The sequence below is a fragment of the Symphalangus syndactylus genome, chromosome 12 (assembly GCF_028878055.3).
Source record: "Symphalangus syndactylus isolate Jambi chromosome 12, NHGRI_mSymSyn1-v2.1_pri, whole genome shotgun sequence".
Lineage (NCBI taxonomy): Eukaryota > Metazoa > Chordata > Mammalia > Primates > Hylobatidae > Symphalangus > Symphalangus syndactylus.
This window is the reverse complement of record NC_072441.2, coordinates 31,008,348-31,020,370: the sequence shown is the minus strand read 5'-3', so window position 1 is coordinate 31,020,370 and position 12,023 is coordinate 31,008,348.

Here is a 12,023-nt window from a genome sequence, read left to right as displayed (position 1 = left end):
ATTTTAAATCTCCATCCCAGGCATGAAGTTTAAGTCTAACTGTGCATGTGGGGGCCCTGAGGGAAGTCCCTACCCCACTAACACAGGAACCTGTGGTTAATAGCTTCTTGGGTCCTTTGTTGCTGATTGACTGGAAGTTAGGTAAGCTACAGCTTGAGTAAGGGGCTTTTGTTCTTTTGCTCTAAACCACATTAAATCAGGAAACCAGCCTGCCTACCCGTTTCAGTGGGAATGTAAATTGGTACAAATACTTGGAAAGATTGGTTGTGTCTATTAAAAGTGAATGTGGCCAGGCACGGTGGATCAATCCTGTAATCCCAGCACTTTGGGAGGCAGAGGCGGGTGGATCACCTAAGGTCAGGAGTCCAAGACCAGCCTGGCCAACATGGTGAAACCCCGTCTCTACTAAAAATACAAAAATTAGCTGGGCGTGATGGGTTGCACCTGTAATCGCAGCTACTTGGAAGGCTGAGGCAGGAGAATCGCTTGCACCAGGGAGGTGGAGGTTGCAGTGAGCAGAGATCATGCCATTGCACTCCAGCCTGGGCGACAAGAGCGAAACTCTGTCTCAAAAAATACAAAAAACAAAAAACAAAAACCTGAATGTATAGCAAACTCTATGACTTAGGATTTCACTCCTAAGTTACACATTGGTTATATGCACCAAAACCATGTCCTTGAATAGTTCAGAGCAGCACAGAGTGTAGTAGCCTGTAACTGGAAACTACCACATTGCCATCAACACAGGGTAATGATAGACACATAATGTCACATTCATATAATGGAAAGCTATGCAGCAAAGAGAAAGAACGAAGTACAACTACATATAACAATATATAAGAATTTCACAAATATAATTCATGAAAGAAGTCAGATGCAAAAGAGTGTATGTGGTCAGCCTCCAATATCCGTGGGTTCCGCATCCATGGATGCAACCAACCGCAGGTGGAAAAATATTTGAAAAAAATTGTGCCTGTACTGAACATGTACAGATTTTTTTCTTGTTATTATTCCCTAAACAATACAGCATAACAACTATTTACTCGGCACTTACATTGTATTAGGTATTATAAATAATCTAGAGATGACTTAAAATATGTGGGAGGATGTGTGCAGGTGGCAGGCTATATGCAAGTACTATGCCTTTTTACATAACAAGACTTAAGCATCTGTGAATTTTGATATCTGAGGGAGGTCTTGAAACCAATCCCTCACGGATACTGAGGGATGACTGTACTTGTTAATATAATCCTATTTAGATAAAATTCAAAAACAGAATAAATTAATTTATGCTTTAGAAGTTCAGATAATAATTATCTTTGATGGGGGTAGGTGACTGAAAGGAAGTACAGAGAGGGCTTTGGGGTTGCCGATAATGCGTTTTCTGATCTGGGTGCTGGTTACACAGATGTGTTCAACTTGTGAAACTCATTACGTTGTAAGTTTAGGACCTGTAAATGTATTTTTATGTATGTATATTAAACTTCAATTAAAAGTTTGCATATAAAAATAATGCTAGCTTGGGAGACAGTGAATAGTGTATCAACATGTATTGATTCAACAAATATAATTTTTCACCTACTCTTGTAGTTACTGGGGATTTAGCCGTCAAAGAAAAATCTTGCCCTTAAAGAGCTTATATTCTGTTAGCAGAAGGAGAACACACATAAGCAAATGAATAAATGTGTGATACAACTGCAGGGAGTGACAAATGCAAGGAAGAAAATTAAAGTACCTAAGGGAACAGATGGTGTTGACTGGAACAGTCAGGGAAGGTGTCCCTGAAGAAGTGGCAACAGAGTAGAAACTGGAAGGAGGGGAGATCTGCCTTTGCCAGTGTGTGTGGCAAACTGTGTGAAGATCTGAGAGGCTGCAAAGGCCCTGAAACTGAGAAGAACCTCGTGGTTCTGGGGAAGGGAAGAGGGGAAGCCTAGTCCCTCTTTAAAAATAAACATTGGCAGTATTTAGTAATATTTTTTCTCATTAAATGAGATGTTTAGCTGATTACATGTCCATGAGGATCTTCTGATAATTATTTGTGATACTATTTGCTTTGCTTGTGCACAAAATGAGGGGAGTGGGCTTTGGCCAGCAATAGGTTGATTCTTGTTTCTAAATGACATTTGTTTTGTGTATTGCAGGGGAAGAACACTGACAGCCACTGTCCCTGGCCAGGAGAAGCCACTGAAGAAAATTAAGCAGAGCAGTGGCATGATGAGACTTGTGTTTTAGAAGGATTATTCCAGCCACCATGTAGAGAATTCAGAGGAAGGAGAAACATACAGCTAGAGGATGCCTGAGATGAGGAGAGAATCATTTTAGAACTGGCGGCACAGAGCAAAACCAGCCAACAACCTAAAGCAGCGTAATAAAATTACACCATGAAAGGGGCTTATTTCAGATGCTGGTGGCAATTGTGCTGCCTGTGGAAGGGTTAAGCTGTTAGAGGTGTCTTTCCCTCAGGCTGTAAGCTGCTAGTAGGGACTATGCTGATGACACTAGGCTCCCAACTTAGTCTTCATTTCGTGGAGCGTGTTTTCACTTAACATGCATAAATACTGATGGAGGGCTCCTTGGCCTTTTTAGTTTTGTTTTGTTTTTAAACTTAGATTCAAATCACTCTTGGGATCCAAACCAATTTAGTAACTCATTTCCAAATTCTTACAAATATCAAGTAAAATGCTGCTTGGCACTTTTTGAACTGCATCCTCTGCATCAAGCAAGAAAATATGTTGCTGAATTATTTAGATAAATTACTGAGAAAGAAAATAGACCAGTCTTAACTGGACATCACTTCTCTTTTTTATTCCAGAACAACCTGCATCCAAGAAAGAAAGTTTTCCCCCATGCTTTCCTGTTATCATAATGTCTTCCCCCAATCAGCCTCACTCAGATCGGAAGGGAGGATTAACCCCATCCTCCCCACCACCCCTTCCACCAGTGGCTTTTAATAAGGTGATGCTGAGAAAGAAGTGTCTGCTACCCTTCAGCATGAGTGATACTGACTTCTCACTGCTGAGTAAGTCTAGCTGGCCAGGGCACACAAGGGATTTTCATTTCTATGTGGGCATCAGCTCTGGATCTTTCCTTGGGCCCATCATGAATACTCACAAGTGCTGTTGTAGTTGCTTTGCTTATAGCATAAAGGTAAAGGACCCCTTCAACACTTCAGGTTAACTAAAAAGCACTTGTTAAGGTCCTACACATGTACTGGTTGGACATTTTAAGGAACTGACTCATCCAGGATACCTTTGATAATTAGGTTTATTGCAAAGATGCACTGTAGAGTGGATTATTATTAATATATTTTCAGTCTGTGAAAGAGATAGCTAACTGTCTCCCAATATTCTTTCTCTCCTTCTTTCTGTGGTTATAGAGCCTTCACTCAACTCTATCAGATTTTAGCAGGGCACACAGCTAGAGGCATTCAGTTAAAGGCAACATTTCCTAGGTCTCCTGGCAGCTAGGTATGATCACATTACCCAAAGGAGTATGAGTGGAAGGGAAGTATGCAACTTCCATTACTTTCCTTAAAGAAATTTGGTTGCCTTCCAGGTACTCACTTTCTGTTTTCCCACTGGCTGGAAATGAACATTGTGCTTCTGAGATAGCTTTGATGATAAGACTAAGACTACTCCCTAGGAGATGACAGAGCTCTTATCACTCAGAAGCCAGGGAGTTTGACATGTATGGTTTCCCATAAAGTTAACTGAACCACAGATCATACTCTGGAGCAAGAAACAATGCGTTCAACAATAGAAAATATATTAGCAATATTTGCCAGGCTTCTAGAACATTTTATTTACAATATATTGAGATACATCCGTTGTCTCCTAAAGGCTCTGCTCACCCTGACTTTCTCAGTCCTTTACTTTCAGGAGGTGAGCTAGCGCCAAAGCACTCAACCCAGGCTGTCCTACAAGCTGGATAAGGGACACGATGGAAAGGTCTATTGCTTAAAAATCATTCATTAATGTCTGAAATTCTTAATAAAGAAAATTCATCCTTCTAAAACACAAATTGGAAATTCATCACCTTGTTTTAGGGGAATGTTTTCTGTTCCAAAATGAAAATATCTCTGGAATATCAAGAATGGTGAGGAATCTGAGATTTTACCCACTCAGAACCTAACAAATTACCCTGCCACAATTTCATGGATACTGGCAGGAGATATGAGATGCCTGGGTCAGAGACAAAGGACTTTATTTATTATTGAAAGCACAACAAGCCAACAAGCAGCATGAACTTCATATTTACATTGGTTCTCTTCACCTGTCAAATCCCAATGGGGAGATTTGGTGGCACACCTAGGTGATGATGTGCACATGGTGGGTATATACACTGCAAATGAAAAAGCCCATATCCTTATTATTATACTTGAAGTTCTAGGGTACATGTGTGCAACGTGCAGATTTGTTACATATGTATACATGTGCCATGTTGGTGTGCTGCACCCATTAACTCGTCATTTACATTAGGTATTTCTCCTAATGCTATCCCTCCCCCTTCCCCCCACCCCACAACGGGCCCCGGTGTGTGATGTTCCCCTTCCTGTGTCCATGTGTTCTCATTGTTCAATTCCCACCTATGAGTGAGAACATGCGGTGTTTGGTTTTTTGTTCTTGTGATAGTTTGCTTAGAATGATGGTTTCCAGCTTCATTCATGTCCCCACAGAGGACATGAACTCATCATTTTCTGTGGCTGCATAGTATTCCATGGTGGATATGTGCCACATTTTCTTAATCTAGTCTATCGTTGTTGGACATTTGGGTTGGTTCCAAGTCTTTGCTATTGTGAATGGTGCCGCAATAAACATACGTGTGCATGTGTCTTTATAGCAGCATGATTTATAGTCCTTTGGGTATATACCCAGTAATGGGATGGCTGGGTCAAATGGTATTTCTAGTTCTAGATCCCTGAGGAATCGCCACACTGACTTCCACAAAGGTTGAACTAGTTTACAGTCCCACCGACAGTGTAAAAGTGTTCCTATTTCTCCACATCCTCTCCAGCACCTGTTGTTTCCTGACTTTTTGATGATCGCCATTCTAACTGGTGAGAGATGGTATCTCATTGTGGTTTTGATTTGCATTTCTCTGATGGCCAGTGATGATGAGCATTTTTTCATGTGTCTGTTGGCTGCATAAATGTCTTCTTTTGAGATTGTCTGTTCATATCCTTTGCCTGCTTTTTGATGGTGTTGTTTTTTTCTTGTAAATTTGTTTGAGTTCTTTGTAGATTCTGGATATTAGCCCTTTGTTAGATGGGTAGATTGCAAAAATTTTCTCCCATTCTGTAGGTTGCCTGTTCACTCTGATGGTAGTTTCTTTTGCTGTGCAGAAGCTCTTTAGTTTAATTAGATCCTATTTGTCAATTTTGGCTTTTGTTGCCGTTGCTTTTGGTGTTTTAGACATGAAGTCCTTGCCCATGCCTATGTCCTGAATGGTATTGCCTAGGTTTTCTTCTAGGGTTTTTATGGTTTTAGGTCTAACATTTAAGTCTTTAATCCATCTTGAATTAATTTATTCAGTTAGGAAAAGAGGAAGTCAAATTGTCCCTGTTTGCAGATGACATGATTATATATCTAGAAAACCCCATTGTCTCAGCCCAAAATCTCCTTAAGCTGATAAGCAACTTCAGCAACGTCTCAGGATACAAAAGCAATGTGCAAAAATCACAAGCATTCTTACACACCAATAACAGACAAACAGCCAAATCATGAGTGAACTCCCATTCACAATTGCTTCAAAGAGAATAAAATACCTAGGAATTCAACTTACAAGGGATGTGAAGGACCTCTTCAAGGAGAACTACAAACCACTGCTCAATGAAATAAAAGAGGACACAAACAAATGGAAGAATATTCCATGCTCATGCATAGGACGAATCAATATTGTGAAAATGGTCATACTGCCCAAGGTAATTTATAGATTCAATGCCATCCCCATCAAGCTACCAATGACTTTCTTCATAGAATTGGAAAAAACTACTTTAAAGTTCATATGGAACCAAAAAAGAGCCCACATTGCCAAGTCAATCCTAAGCCAAAAGAACAAAGCTGGAGGCATCATGCTACCTGACTTCAAACTATACTACAAGGCTACAGTAACCAAAACAGCATTGTACTGGTACCAAAACAGAGATATAGACCAATGGAAGAGAAGAGAGCCCTCAGAAATAATACCACACATCTACAACCATCTGATCTTTGACAAGCCTGACAAAAATAAGAAATGGGGAAGGGATTCCCTATTTAACAAATGGTGCTGGGAAAACTGGCTAGCCATATGCAGAAAGCTGAAACTGGATCCCTTCCTTACACCTGATATGAAAAAACCCATATCTTTTAAAGGCTGTTTGTAAACCTGCTCAACCTTGGAGACATTATCTTTATTATGCTAGGTCAGGAAACATACATGTTTTCTGTTTTCGAGGGAGACACTATCTCTATCTTCCAAGGCTACTTGTTTAACAAACATCCTTGACAAGGTAGCCTGGAACAAAAGCTGATAGGTGACATGCAGAAACACCATGGAGAATTGTCAACTGACACCTAAGAGAAAGAATATTAAGCCTTTAGCAACTTTACACACATACCAGGTGTACCTGAGGACACTCTTTAAGACTGGCTGTCTAAGAATGCTTCGTTAAGAAAGGAAAGGCAAGCATATCAGGCAGCTTTCAGAGTCTCAGCGACCTGGTATTCACAGAGTGACAGATCTGGATTCAGTATTCAATGCAGACCTTGGAGTAGGAGTAAAGATGTCTCCGTCGCATACTTGACTTAGCTCCCGTGGTTCCCTCTGCCAGGAACACGATTATCTCCCTCTTTACCAGAATAATTTCTTCATTTTTTTCTTTAAGACTCTGTTAAGGCACCGCCTTCTTTGCAAAACCTGCCCTGAGCCCTTGCCTCCAACTGAGATAGGCATCTATAGCTGTTTCCACGGCATTCCTTTTACTTTTCTCTGCAATACGATTTAACACACTGTATCAGTTATATGTGTAAGATAAGTTTCCCTGAATCAATTGTCACTTTCTTGAGGACAAAAACTGCATATTTCTCTATCTCTGTTTTTCAATAAATGAAGAACCGAACTAGATTGGCAAGAATGTCAGTATAGTCATATGTCAAATTATGACATTTAAATCAACAATGGACTGCACATATGACAGTGGTCCTATAAGATTTTCATACCATATATTTACATTACTTTTTCTATGTTTAGATACACAAACACCACTGAGTTACAGTTGCCTACAGTATTCAGTACAGTAGGCAATTATTCAGTAGGCGTATGGTATTTAGTATGCTGGACAGGTTTGTAGCCTAGGAACAACAGACTATACCATATAGCTTAGGTGCGTAGTAGGTTACACCATCTAGTTTTGTGTAAGTATACTCTGTGATGTTCACACAATGATGAAATCACCTAAAGACGCATTTCTTAGACTGTATCCTGGTCAGTGATGCCTGACTGCACCTACATTTGGTGTTGCATCTTCTGCTTTCTTTAAATTAAATGCAAATTATATACTAGATAATAATTTTCTGCAGAGCAATGAACTTGCATTGAATTCCTTGATATTTCCCTAAGAATGACACTCATATGGGGTAAGATCCTGTCTTTGGGGAGTTACAAAGTCTAAATGAACAAGAAGTTAGTTAAGGTTAGGTTAGATGCCACTGGGTATATACTCATATGGGGTAAGATCCTGTCTTTGGGGAGTTACAAAGTCTAAATGAACAAGAAGTTAGTTAAGGTTAGGTTAGATGCCAACAGGCCAGCCAGTTGTCCTGGACTCCAAGAGACCAATCTTGAAAGCAATCTTGGTATTCAGAGTGACTTTACAGTTATCTGTTAGTCAAGGTGCAAGCTAAGTTTCTGTAACAAGGAGACCCAGAAACTCAGTAGCTCACCATAGATAGAAGCTTATTCTTCATGTAACAGGACCAAGATGAGTAGATAGTTCTGTTCCAAAGACCAAAATTCCATTTTAGTCTGCCATTTAAGGTCATTTTTTTCCATCTCTACTGTTTGGAGTCTGAAAGCAATCAGTTTTACTGGTCTTGCAGGACCCCACATTTCTGGACTCTCGATTTACTTCATTTCTGCCTGAAATTGCCCAATTCTTCCCTGAGATATTGTTTATCTTGTAATATTGCCAAATGGCCAATAACAACAACTATTAAATTTTGGTTTTCCAACCTCTCTTCTTAAGATGCCTGCTCAGCAGACACGTGACCTGCTTCCTGTGCTACCTCTGAAGATGGTTCCACCAAATATGTTACACAGATCTCCATCTCTCCAACTTCAGAAAGCAGGCTTCTCAACACTCATGGCTAGGCCGGTGCCACATATTTTAGCTTTAAGTTTTTGCTTTTGCTTTGTTATTTGGTGGTAGCTCACCGCTTCCATTTCCAATATAAGTATTCATCAAGGTAAGACGATGTGATAGATTGTATTATTATTCCCAATTATTTGCTTCCCCTCCCTGTGAAAAGGTCACAGTTCTCTGCCCCATTGTAATAAGGCTTGGTCATGTGGCTTTTTTGAACAATGAAATGAGGGCAGAAGCATTGTGTACCACTTCTGAACAGAAGGTGTAAAAGCCTTCATGTAGTTCCACCAGTTCTCTTGCCTCTTCCATGTCTTGAACAACGGTATTCAAGACAAGGGCTGCTTCTTCCTTCTGAACCTGTGAATAAAGATGACTCATACAGCAGAGACACAGCCAATCCACAGCCACATCTGATGGGAGAACATCTAATAGTGTTATAAGCCACTGGTATTTTGCGGTTTTTTTCCCAGCATAACTTAGCGAAAGCTGACACTCTTAGACTACACTGCAGTAATAAATAAATCTCAAAATCTCAGTGGCTTGGCATAAAACAGTTTAATGTTCTGATTTAGGGAAGGCTAGAGGGGGCTCCATTTTCTCCAGGATACAGCCTCCTTTCAGGCATTGCTAAATTAATTGTCATGAACAACTGTGGCTTTGAATTTACCTGACCAGCTTCTATTTGGATCATGTATAACCAAATCCACTGAGATGGGACCTCATGAAGGTCTGAATTATTATTTTATTTTCTTGTATTTCAGATCCTCTTAGCTTGTTTACATGGTCTGACTCTTGCCAGTTTGAGATTTGTTTTGGTTTTGGATGTATCATGTTTTTAATCATTAAAGAAGGATTAGTTTGGTTGGTCCGAAATGAATTTTATCCTGCTTTCCAAATTCAATATTCTTTTGAACTTATTCCAGGAACTGCACTGAAGTGTTGGTCTCAAGATGTAGAGTGCTATCTGGGCCTCTGCAGTCCTGGTGTGATGGGGGAAGATTTAGACTCAGGATTTTACCTCCTTGCTCAAAATGCTCAAAGCTCACATAGCATTTCTAAATAAACCAAAGCGATCTGTTTACTTCTCCCTTATCTGAAGATGGTAATTAAAATTAGCTCAGTGCTGAAGCTCTAAAAGCCTTTGAACAGATTTTAGCAGCTCAGTCTGTCTTTGATCAGGAATGTTCGCTTAGGTGTTCCAACTCTTTTAAAAACTCTTCAGTAAGTTTCCAAGCCTCTTGTCTATCACAACTGACCGATTGCCGCTCCAACTTTCAGCCCTAAAGGAGTCTAAAATCATTTCTCTGACATTCTCATTGGCTAATTGGACTTTGATTGGTGTCAGCTGCTGCCAGCTGTGATAAAACTGTTTTCAGTAAGCCTTGACATTCTAGAGATGACATTAGGTCACTTCTCACACTTATAAACAGGAAAGTTTTAGATTCACAAAGGGAGTTGATGCTATGGATAGCCTTTCCTTTAACAGAACTAAATTAAGAACTGACTATGTGCCAGGTACTGTCAGAATGGGGCAAAATCTTATTCACTTCTCCAAATTTTCATTGAAAGGAGCAAATTCATGTTATTGGAAAAGATGGTGTGGCCAGGTTGAGGGAAGCATTGCCCAGCTTTGAAATTGCTGTATGTGAAGGAAGAACCCAATGTGTGGGTGGAGAAGAAGAGACACAGAGAAAGTCCACAACGCCACCAGCTTACACAGCAGGACACATGATGTGATAGGTGTGTGAGAGTGTGTGTGTGTGCGAGTGTGTGTGTGTGTGTGTGTGTGTGTGTGAGAGAGAGAGAGTTCCTTGTTCACTTGTACCTCTGAGAAAGGTAGCTGTTATTGGAATTCCCGGAGTGCAGGCCAGTATGAAAATAGCAGACTATAACATGGTGCTTACTACACACTGGGCAGTGTTCTATGGACTTTATATGCAGTAACTCCTATTATCACAACACCATCATGAGGTAAGTACTACCATCCCCATGTGTAGATGAGAAAACTGACTCCCTCCTAGTACTCACTTAAGGGCTTGTAATTGACTCAGATGATCAGTTAAATTGTGCAGACTCTTAACAAAGGTGGTTGTGCCTACTAGAGGAGAAGGAAAGCAAGAGCCCCAGCTCACGTTCTAGCTACCACATCACATGTGGAAAAGAATCAGAACCATGGGCACAGAGATGAGGCTCCTGAAGTGATAGCCCTGGGGCTGTAGCTTCCTCCCAATTTCCCTGGGCAGCTAGACTTCTCATCTCACAAAGTGACACTACAGTAAATCTAAATCCTTTCCTTTTCTATTTGTCTTGAGCATGAAATATTTGATCAGGGACCCATATCCTCTGGGGCAGAATCTGCCTGAATTCCTCATGCTGGGCAAACAGCCATCTCTCTGCAGAGCAGGCAAAAGGAAAACTCACTGGGTATTTTAGAAGAGGCATTGGCTCAAAAGACAGAAGATATGCTAACACACCTGGGGCAACTGTTACCCTACAAGTCACAAGAAGAAGGGAACTCCCAGATAATGACTCATTTGTATTTTCAATAAGAGAGTATTTCATTCATAATACAGAAGCAGGCAGTCCTTAAAAGAGTCTTGAAAGTAAAAATCATTTCTTGGAGAAGAAAAACATGAACTCTGAATGCATACAGTGGAGGAAGCAGGCAATAAGTGAAACATAGTAGAAAACTCAATTAATGAATAAAAAGTAAGCTTTATAACTTGTCACAAGACATGAAGGAAAAGGATAAAGTAATGGAAATCATGACCAAAAAGAGATGTGGGACATGATCCTGGTGATTTGACATCACGTAATTGAAATGCTTTTAGGAGAAGATAGGTGGAAGGAAGTAACCAAAGAACTAGTCAAAGAAAATATCTTTAAATGGAGGAAAAACATGAATCTTAGAGTTGAAATAATTAAAATGACTCTATCCCAAAGTTTTAAAATCTCAATGATTTCTCAATCCTTCAAAGCATCCCTGAATGCAATTTTGAGGAAAACAAATGGATTCATTATAAAGGAAAATAATCTAGTTGACATCAGAACTTTTCTCTTTAAAATGAACACTGTCAGAGGACAATGACACATTGTCCACATAATTTCCAGGGGCAAAATATGTTCCCAGAATTCTAGTCCTACCCACATTAGTCTTCAAATGGCAGGGTAGAGGCAAAACAAGTTCCAATGTGCACAGCTTCAAAAAGCATACTGTCAGCATATTCTTCCAGAAAAAATTACTTGAATAAGTGCTCCAATGAACCAAGAAATTAGTCATAATAAAGAATTTAGAAATCAGGAAGATTTATCAAAGGAAATGTAATGAAAGATGGAGCTAGTGAAATAGTATTACATTTAGATTACTAATGCTAATGTAGTTATGAAACTTACTGCAAATGTCAAAAATAAAGGGAAACAGGAGATACCTAATGTCAAAATGTATTAAAAGAACTGAGATCTAAAATCCTAGATCATTTCAACAAAAGCTGAGTGTTGAGATGTGTATGTGAAATTTCACATTTTACATGAGGGAGTACTACTGTGTCATGTTTGATATTTATAGAAATATATATATATATGTATATATATAATCATTTATTTTTTTAAAAAAGTATTAAGGATGGACATCAGTATGGCAGGTTAAACCTTTTTGTTTTTAGCGGTTAAAATCTCCCCC